We start from the raw sequence: 10,559 nt of genomic DNA, 5'->3' as shown, positions 1-10,559 counted from the left end.
GAAACTCACGAGTGCTATGGCCTAGGCCAAATCGGCGAGACCAATTTCTACAACTCGGTCGGTCGGAGATGAATTCGGCGGAAACCTAACCCAAAATTTTCGAATCAAAACTAATCTAAAGGAAGTTTTTGCTGGATAGAATAATCTCAAATGTGGCAAGAATCATGAGATTGTCTTCGTGCTAAGAATCGGAGTGAGAAAGCACAAATGATCGAACTCATAGCCTAACTTGGTGATGAGCTCTCTACGACGAGAACGGCGGAGGAGAATTTGTTAACGACGACGGAGACCAATGGCAGGGGGTCGCTGGCGACGAAGGTGACGATCCGGAGACGTCGAGTCAGCAGGGCTGAACAGCGCGAGCAAAGAGTTTCGGAGGAACTTCCAAAAATTCGACCTGTGGGTATATATATATCCGGGCCATGTTGGTGTGAGGGAGTGGAACAACTTGGTGGCACCGAGATGCAGAATCACAAGCAGTTACTACAACTCGGTGAGACCGTAGTGTTCAAATCGGTTGCATCGAGATTGAATCATAGATCAACTTAATGAACTCAGTGTGACCAAAAGGAATGAATCGGTTAGACTGAGATGCATCAAGAGGTTTTGGAAGTTTAAGTCTATGATGAATCGGTGGATCCGAGTGCTCCTCACCCAGAGGGTTCGAATTTGGTTTAGATCAAACTTTATGATGCAGCATGAATAGAGTTTGAGACGAGAAAAGCATAGATAGCTAGAGAGAGTACTTAGGCATTCTTGTCCATCCATTTGGCAAAAGAAAAGACCAAACAATCAATACAACAAATGGATGTCCTCGAATGGATAAAATTATGCAACCAACATGCTCACACAATAAGATAGCAAATGAAATATGTGGCAAAGCATGCACAAACACTCTAGGATCTATCAAGCAATTGGCGATGACTAGGTCATCTATATATGAGTATATTGATTTACGAGTCAAATGAGAACATTTGATCATAGGTCATACTTGTCGTTTAAGCACAAGTGGGGTTACCACTTTTACATAAAGCATTGTTGTGTTCACACCATTAGAGTTGCTTTAGCTCAATTTTTAGAGTAAAGCTCCCCCTCTATGTGATATCCCCTTTTAGAGGGGTGAACTAACCTTGGGTTTTGTCGATGATGACTTCCTGTAGATGTTGAAGATGTGGATGCTCAAAGTTGATGTAGATCATTTGGAGCAATCCATTGGAGTGATTTGCACTTCCAGTACCTACATGGGTTAGTCCCAAAAGGAACAAACAAGGATATCCATTGACATAGAGTGAAGTACACACAAGATGTTGTCCATGAAAGCATTAGGTTACCTTATCCCTAGTCTTACTAACAAGAGGGTTTGTGACTCCTTGTACTAGTGCAAGAAATGGAAGTTGGTTGCACTTGTTCTTGCCAATATGAATATGAGGGAAGTATGTTGTCAAAGTCACCCTCAAGAACTCTCTAGTTATTCTTCTTCGGGATCCACATCATCTTGATGGGAATCCTTGGGGTTGTAGATGTACTTGATGAAGTAGAACTTGAGGTAGACTTGGGAACCCACTTGACCAAGGCCTTTGGAGATTCTTTAAAAGCACCAATCTCCTCTTGAAGCATGTCCTTGCCTTTTAGCTTGTGGTCTTGTGGTGGAAGATCATATTGAGCTTGTGTCCCCTTGAAGGAAGTAGGATCATACTTCTCATGTTGAGGAACAAACTTCGTCTTAGGGTATTGATCTTCTTCCCACTCAACTCTAGTGGCATTCAACTTTCGTTCAAAACAAACACCTTGATTCTTCCGGTGCCTTCCTTGCTTGCATACAATTTCTTCAAATTGCTTACTTCTGATAAGGCTCTTGTAAATACCTTTCTCTATAATTCCCTTCAATAAGCTATTTTCTTGCTCAAGTGTAACTTGGCTAAGAGAATCATTAGTGGGATCAAGAGAACTACTAGAAGCAACAATATTGGATTTAGCGTGATTGTTGTTACTATTAGAAGAAGAATCTTTCTAACTCTTGTTGCTAGATTTTACTTGTGGCATGTAAGTAGTCAAGAGTAAACGCTTGGCAATGTAAGAATAACTTTTCTTCCGAAGATCATCATTGATGGCTTTTAAGAACCCATGTTCTTGCTATAGGTTGAGCTTCTCAAAGCGTATCTTCTCATGAGTTTTTAAAAGTTCTCGATGATCTTGTAAAGTAGTTTCATGAGCTAACTTAATAGTGTTTAGTTCTTTAGTTTGACGCTCAATCTCCTTGTTATCATTGTCATTCACTTCATCGTGATTAGCATGATTAATAATAGTTTCATCATAGTTCTCATCACTAGCATTGTCAACAAGTAACTCATCATCACCTAGCAAATCATCTTCATCACTATTGAAATCTATATACTCAGGGTGTGATACCTTGGGGCCTTTAGCCATGAAGCATGTTCCAATTCCTTCATTTGGTGAGTCAAATATGTCGTAGGAGTTGGTTGACACAAGTGCAAGACCTACAACACCTTCATCTTGAGCATATTCAGAGTTAGAGTGATAACTTCTCTCGGAGTGGTGGTCAGAGTCAGAACCGAATACCCATTCACCAACATGAGCTTGATGTCTTTGTTTTGTGTAGCTCTTTGATGACTTGTCCTTCCTTTCCGAATCCTTGCTTCCGCGAGAGGTTCTTCATTCATAATGATCATCTCTACTCCTGATCTCTCTTGGAGGTGATTCTTCTCTGCTACTTCTTCTTTTAGGTGAGTCTTCTCTTCTTTTGTAGGGAGTCGTACACTCATTGGAGTAGTGTTCGAGTCTTCCACAATTGTAGCAATTTCGCTCACGACTAGAAGATCTTTTGTCATGGTAGGATCTTGACTTGGAGCTTCTCTCTTTGCTTCTACTCTTTTAGAATTTGTTGAAGTTCTTCACCAGTAAGCTCAATTCCTCATTGAAGACTTGTTTTTCACTTGATGTTGCAGGAGCATCACATGAGGCTTTATCAGCACCACTAGACTTGTTGTGAAGCTCTTATTTATCCTTGAGTGACATCTCATGGGCAACAATTATTACATTGACTTCCATTGGCTTGAGATCTTTGTAATTGGGTATCATTTGGATCAATGTGCACACGATATCATAGTTTCCATACAAGGCTCTTAGGATCTTCTTGATGATGAATCTGCCAGTCATCTCTTCACTTCCTAAGACGGGAATCTCATTTGTGATGAGAGCAAGCTTAGAGTACATTTCAGCGACACCTTCACCATCCTTCATTTTGAACTTGTCAAGTTGACTTTGAAGCACATCCAACTTGGATTCCTTGAAGGACTCGGTACCCTCGTGCATATCAATCAAAGTATCCCAAATTTCCTTTGCATTCTCAAGACGACTGATCTTGTTGAATTTTTCGGGGCACAATCCATTGAAGAGGATATCACAAGCTTGAGCGTTGTATTGCAGCATCTTTACTCTTCTACAGTTGCTTCACGATTTGGTTCTCTCCCATCAAAGAATTCACCTTGCAAACCAATACACGGAATAGCCCAAATGGCGGGGTTATGTCCAATAATATGCATTTTAATATTATGCTTCCAACTAGCAAAATTAGTACCATCAAAGTAAGGACCTCTACGGTGGTAACTTCCCTCGCTAGACGCCATACTCTCCTATGTTGTGAAACCAAGGCTATGATCAGCAAAGCAATGGAAATCAAGGCAAATGGAGACCAAAGCTCTGATACCACTTGTAGGATCGAAAGTATGTCTAGAGGGTGGTGATTAGACTACTTGACCAAATAAAAATCTAGCCTTTCCCAATTTTAAGTCTTGGCAGATTTTAGCAACTTAGCACTAGTCAAGTGAACAACCTACACATGCAATTCTAATAGTATAGAAGTGGAATGTAAATCATTGCATATGAAGGTAAAGGGGAGGAGTTTGCATATGAACGTAGTGTAGACACGGAGATTTTTGGTGTGGTTCAAATAGGTGGTGCTATCATACATCCACGTTGATGGAGACTTCAACCCATGAAGGGTAACAGTTGTGCGAGTCCACGGAGGGCTCCACCCATGAAGGGTCCATGAGGAAGCAACCTTGTCTATCTCACCATGGCCATCTCCCACGAAGGACTTGACTCACTTGGGTAGATCTTCACGAAGTAGGCGATCTCCTTGCCCTTACAAACTCCTTGGTTCAACTCCACAATCTTGACAGAGGCTCCCAAGTAACACCTAAGCAATCTAGGAGACACCACTCTCAAAAGGTAATAGATGGTGTGTTGATGATGAACTCCTTGCTCTTGTGCTTAAAATGATAGTCTCCCCAACACTCAACTCTCTCTCACACAGATTTGGCTATGGTGTAAAGATGACTTGAGTGGAAAGCAACTTGGGGAAGTCTAGAGATCAAGATTCTTGTGGTTGGATTGGAATGTCTTGGTCTCAACACATGATTAGATGTTTCTCTCTCAGAAAATGAGTAGTGGAAGTGTAGGCACGTTCAGATGGCTCTCTCTCAAATGGAGAAGGGGTGGAGGGGTATATATAGCCTCCATACGAAATCTAACTGTTACACACAATTTCCCAAACTCGGTGGGACCTAATAGTGTAACTTGGTGAGACCGACTTGGTTCAAAATGTGAATGTTAGACTTTTCGGTGGGACTGACATGATCATCTCTGTGAGAACGATGTGCTAGGGTTAGGGCAAAACCTCATCTCGGTGAGACCGATCACATCAACATGGTGAGACTGATTTCAGTAATAAGCAAATAGAGACTTGGTCAGGAAAACTCGATGGGACCGATCGCTCATCTCGGTTAGACCAAAACGTTACGGAAAGGAAACAGAGAGTTTGCACTGCAAACTCGGTGGGACCAATCGCTCATCTCGGTTAGACCAAAATGTTATGAAGGGAAACAGAGAATTTGCAATCCCATCTCGGTGAGACCGAGATCCCTATCGGTAAGACTGAACTGAGTATGGATTTTGGATATGTCCATGGCAAGTGAATTCGGTGGTGCCGGATAGATCAAATTGGTGGGGCTGAGTTTGACTTTAGGTTTAGGACATATGTGGAAATGAGAAAGTGGTTGAGGGTTTTTGGAGAATATCACTAAGCATTTTTAGCAAGCAATCCATTAAGCAACACCTCATCCCCTTTTAATAGTATTTGCTTTCCTATGGACTCAATGTGATCTTGGATCACTAAAATGAAAATGTAGAGTCTTGAGCTTTTGCCAATTGTGTCCTTAGCATTTTGAGGGGTCCATATCTCTAGTCCATGCCATACCAACCATTGAACTTTCTAAAATATTGATCTTGCGAGAATATTAGTTCAATGAGCTATATGTTGTTACGAATTACCAAAACCACCCGGGGATTAGTTGCACTTTCAAGGACCAGGCCTGATGGGATCAGTGGTGACGTCTTGCTGGAGGAACCCTAGCGCTGCAGGCAGGGGATCGAGGTAGAGGGAAAGGGGAGATGAGATGCAAGCGGGAATGGCAATGAGCGCTTGCGTGTTTGTTTTTACTTGAGTGAGCAGTGGCATTTTGAGTGTTATATAGGCATACAACAGAGTCATTTCACTATTCCCCTTCCCTTCAATTTTTAGTGAGCTTCTATCCGAAACACCCCCCTCTAAAGCGAAATAAGTTAAGCCCAAGACCATACTCAAAAATGACTTCTTTACATCTTTTATGGCTTATTTTGACAATAAGCTCTCAAAAGGAAGAATAGAACTCGCCCTTAACCTGCAATTCAATTGTGTGTGCAATGATGAATCACTCCTGCCCGCTATAGTGTACATTTAGGCATCATCATACATGGCATAACCTAATACATGTGTATTTCATTATAGAATCTGAAATATGCAATGTTTATGTTAGTTCATATGGTGCACATGATGTTTCAATGCCCCTTAAATCTGGTCAGTCAAGTGATGGTTTGTAAGCCTCCTTCTATGCTTCTTTTCTTGATATGTAAGATTTTCTCACACATCTATTCAATTGCTTGTTTGTATCAGCCAGCCATACTAGGACTGTTTGCTTTGATTACTTGTTGTTCTTGACCTAACAGAGCTTGTCAACGATTTAAACACTTAGGGCTGCTGTAGTGGGGGCTTGTATAACTCATAGGTGACATAAAGGTTTGGTTGTACATTCAAGTAGGCTCTCCAAGAGTACTTGGAGATCCAGTTCGAAGGTATGCCTAATTTTTACATAGGGCACACATAGTAAATGCTCATTTCATTGTGTGCAAGAGATGTGGCATGTTTCATTATGTGGTGTTGTTTTGTTTTAATATCATCCTTTTTGTTGTTCACAGACTGGAAAGTATGCATATTATGCTCATTTCATTATGTGCAAGAGATGTGACATGTTTCATTATGTGGTGTTGTTTTGTTATAATATCATCCTTTTTTGTTGTTCACAGACTGGAAAGTATGCATATTTACCTTCCAAGGGGACCAGTAACTAGTTTGTGTCACCTTGCAGAGGGGTGCAACGAAGATAAGATTGAGGATTTCCAAGTACAAGATGTTAGGAAGGAGCCTTGCAAGAGAAGGAGCAGCACTGAGCCTATTCAACCATTTAAGTTAAGTCACACTGTATTACAATTACCAGGACATTCTATTTGTCTGACATTGTGCTTGCGTAGGGTTCTTCACCTGTAACTCAGTCACTGGGTTATTGATTAAACCCCCCTCCACTCACTACTATATGATGTTCTAATTTTTTTGTAAGTCAGATGTATGTAAACACATTTGAATGTGTCTGTTCACTCATTACGGATGTAGTCTACTTTTAACTACCTAAAACATCTTATAGTAGTGAATAGTGTGAAACTGCTTCCTATCATGGTAGAGTTTTCAATGTCATAAATGTCATAACCAAACGCATATTCACATCATTAGCCTCCCTATCATTAGTAGGATATTGATTACATACTAGTCTAGATACTTAATAGGGGAAAACAATATTACATTACTTGTTCCTTTATATAGTAAATGTAGCTAGGCCATGGATGCTATTGAGGCATGCATATATGCATGTTGCCAACTCAGCAGTTCAATTGCTTGTTTGTTTCAGGCATAGTTCAATTGCTCATTTCAATTGCTTTATTTGTCATCAGTTAATGAGATGCCCAAACAATGATGCATGATGTTGGGTACTTGTTTAACTATTAGTTGGCATAATTAAAGGCTTTACCATTTAACTACTCTAGTGAAGTGTTCCTGAAGCTTTGAAGTCTATTAACCAACTATTACTGCATGAGGCTCACTATCTAGTTTATACTAGGCTAATGATTGCATAGTTTTGCTTGCTGTAGTAGGTTTGTATGAATCCCTCTGCTATTCATTATGCTCCCTAAGACTTTAATTGAGCTACAGAATGCCAACTTCTTGCTTATATGCAACATGTTGTCTGAATTTTCAACCTGTCTATGTTTTGTTTGCCCCAACATCATGCCCCTCTGGTGAGCTAAGAGAGATTTCTGTATGCGGGCTTCACAGAATACCATTTTTATAATTTTTAAAATATCACCTGCTTATGCTTCATAACGTGTAACATTATTGTTAGTCCTGTTTTGCCATGTACAAAAGAGTCTGTCTTGCTCGATTCACTGTTGTAACTATATTTTTGCCCTAGTCATGTGTACTTACAGTCACGATGAAGTGACATCAACACAAAGATCTCCGAGCAGGGCGGCATGGTCATTACCAAATGATTATGGATTGGAATTCGAATGTGCTGATGTTCTCGAGCATCAACTAGAGGTGGCAAGACAACGTGTACATGATTCTGAATGTGCAATCAACAAGATGAGACTGGACTTGTAGGTATTAGAGGCAGGAGTCAAGAAAACGAAACGAGATACTGAGGTAACTGTCGGTGTCAAAACTGGCGGATCTTGGGTAAGGGGTCCTGAACAGTGTGTCTAAGGCTAATGGTAACAGGAGGCGGGGGACATGATGTTTACCTAGGTTCGGGCCCTCTCTATGGAGGTAATACCTTACTTCCTGCTTGATTGATCTTGATGATATGAGTATTACAAGAGTTGATCTACCACGAGATCGATGAGGCTAACCCTAGAAGCTAGCCTATGATTATGATTGTTGTTCTTGTCCTATGGACTAAAACCCTCCGGTTTATATAGACACCGGAGGGGGCTAGGGTTACACAGAGTCAGTTACAGAGAAGGAAATCTACATATCCCAATCGCCAAGCTTGCCTTCCACGCAAAGGAGAGTTCCATCCGGACACGGGCCGGAGTCTTCTATCTTGTATCTTCATAGTCCAATAGTCTGACCAAAATATATAGTCCGGCTGTCCGAGGACCCCTTAATCCAGGACTCCCTCAGTAGCCCCTGAATCAGACTTCAATGACATTGAGTCCGGCACGCAGATTGTCTTCGACATTGCAAGGCGGGTTCCTTCTTCGAATACTCCAAAGTAGATCTTGAACACAAGAATCGCGTCCAGCTCTGCAAAAGAAAATTCCACATATCACCGTAGGGAGTATAATATATAACAGATCTAATCTGCTGACAGTTTATTCATGGCGTGACATCACACCACGGCCCAGTTTTTATCCGAACCGTTTTATCAGCCTACCACGACATGTTTCTCGAGGCGGCTTTATTGGCACATCTTGTCGAAGCAGAGATTGTGTCCTCTTTTTATGGGATTCTCATCAATACGGGCGTGGGTAGCCCAACCGTTCCACGGATAGGATTCCTTGGGAATAGGCAAGTTCCAAAAAGGCCACGCAGGGGACGTTTGGTATTCATCCTCTTTATAAAGAGATCAAGGCCTGTCTTTTCCCTCTACGCTTAATCCTCTCCTTCTCCCACCTCGAGTTCCAACACCCAATACTTCAGCCAAAACGCTCCAAACTTCCGACCATGTCCGGATCCAGCCTTCAAGGCCGGTGGATGGCCTCTTCCGTCACAGAGGAGGATATCAAGAGGCTTAGGGAGCCGAGGTACTTGACAGCAGAAATTCCCCACAGGCTTCCTGCTCAAGGGCAGGTTATCCCTACTCCCAAGTCCGGCCAGAGTGTTGTGTTTATCTCTCAGTTCCTCCAAGGGCTAGGCCTCAGTCTTCACCCCTTCATTAGAGGGCTCATGTTCTATTACGGGCTAGATTTGCATGATCTAGCTCCGGATTCCTTCCTTCACATCTCATCCTTCATCATCGTGTGCGAGGCCTTCCTCCGCATTGTTCCACAGTTCGGCTTATGGCTTAAAACCTTTAATGTAACATCGAAGATGATCAATGGGAAACACGCGGAATGCGAAGGGGCAAAAATAAGCAAATGCACCAACGCTTTATGTCCAAAGGGTTCCTTCCGAGAGGTTTCCGACTTGTGGCAACGGGAGTGGTCTTACATCACAGCTCCCCGAGGAAAAAAGTGGGCGGCTGCTCCTTCCTTCCGCTCCGGCCCTCCACCACAGTTTTCACCATGGCTCAACAAGGGGCTGGACTGGGGATTGGCTGACGATGTACGGACACGGCAAAGCCGCATCCGAGATCTTATCGAGAAGGATATTGGGCTTGTAAAGGTGATGCAGGTAATGCTAGTTTGACGGGTCCTACCATGCCAACGACGACCTCTCCATATGTGGAAATTCAATCCGGAGGGACCGCGAACCGTTCAACACTTCTTCGGCATGACGCTCGAAGGGATGTATAAATCATTCTTCGGATCACGAGTCAAGTGTCTGGACACCATGAAAGACGCGGGCCTTGACTGCAACCATCCAGATACCCCAGTGAGTACCCCGTAACCGAACACGTTGTCAATATATTTATCATAACGTTTATCCTGAAAAACCGTCCTCGGCCAGGGTTGGATAATGTAACGCCCCAGATCCGAGGTGTCTGCCAGTTATTCTCCGTAGTTGCCATGTCATTTGCTTGCGTGTTGCATTTTATCATGTCATCATGTGCATTGCATTGCATACATGTTCGTCTCATGCTCCTATGCCCTCCGGTGTTCCCCTTTCGTCTCTCGTTGTGAGCGGGTGTTAAACGTTCTCGGAGTGGACCGAGGCTTGTCAAGTGGCCTTGGTATAGCACCGGTAGACCGCCTGTCAAGTTTCGTGCCATTTGGAGTTCGTTTGATACTCCAACGGTTAACCGCGTAGCCCGAAACCCCTCCTTCTCTTTGCAGCCCAACACCCTTCCAAAGTGGCCCAAAACCCATCTAAGTCTCTTCCATGCTGTCGGTCGTTCGATCACGATCGTGTGGCGAAAATCGCTCCTCATTTGGAATCTCCTAGCTCCCAGAAACTATAAATATGCCCCTCCCCCCGAAATTCGCGGACGAATCCTTCCCTAACCCTAGCCTTCTTCTTCCTCCGCGCGCCGGACGCGTCCGTGCCGCGCCGGGCACATCCGCCGCCGCCTCCCTCAGCCACTCATAGTTCGCCACGTGGCACCCGCGCCCTCCCCGCTGCCGCAGCCCGCGTTGCCCATCCGGGGCCTGCGCGGGCCCGATCCCGCGCCGCCGTCCGGCTCCTCCGTCGCCGCACCGCCGTCGCCCGCGGGCGCCGCCCCTGCGCC

The sequence above is a fragment of the Triticum dicoccoides genome, chromosome 2B (genome assembly GCF_002162155.2).
Source record: "Triticum dicoccoides isolate Atlit2015 ecotype Zavitan chromosome 2B, WEW_v2.0, whole genome shotgun sequence".
NCBI lineage: Eukaryota > Viridiplantae > Streptophyta > Magnoliopsida > Poales > Poaceae > Triticum > Triticum dicoccoides.
Note: the sequence above shows the minus strand (reverse complement) of the source record.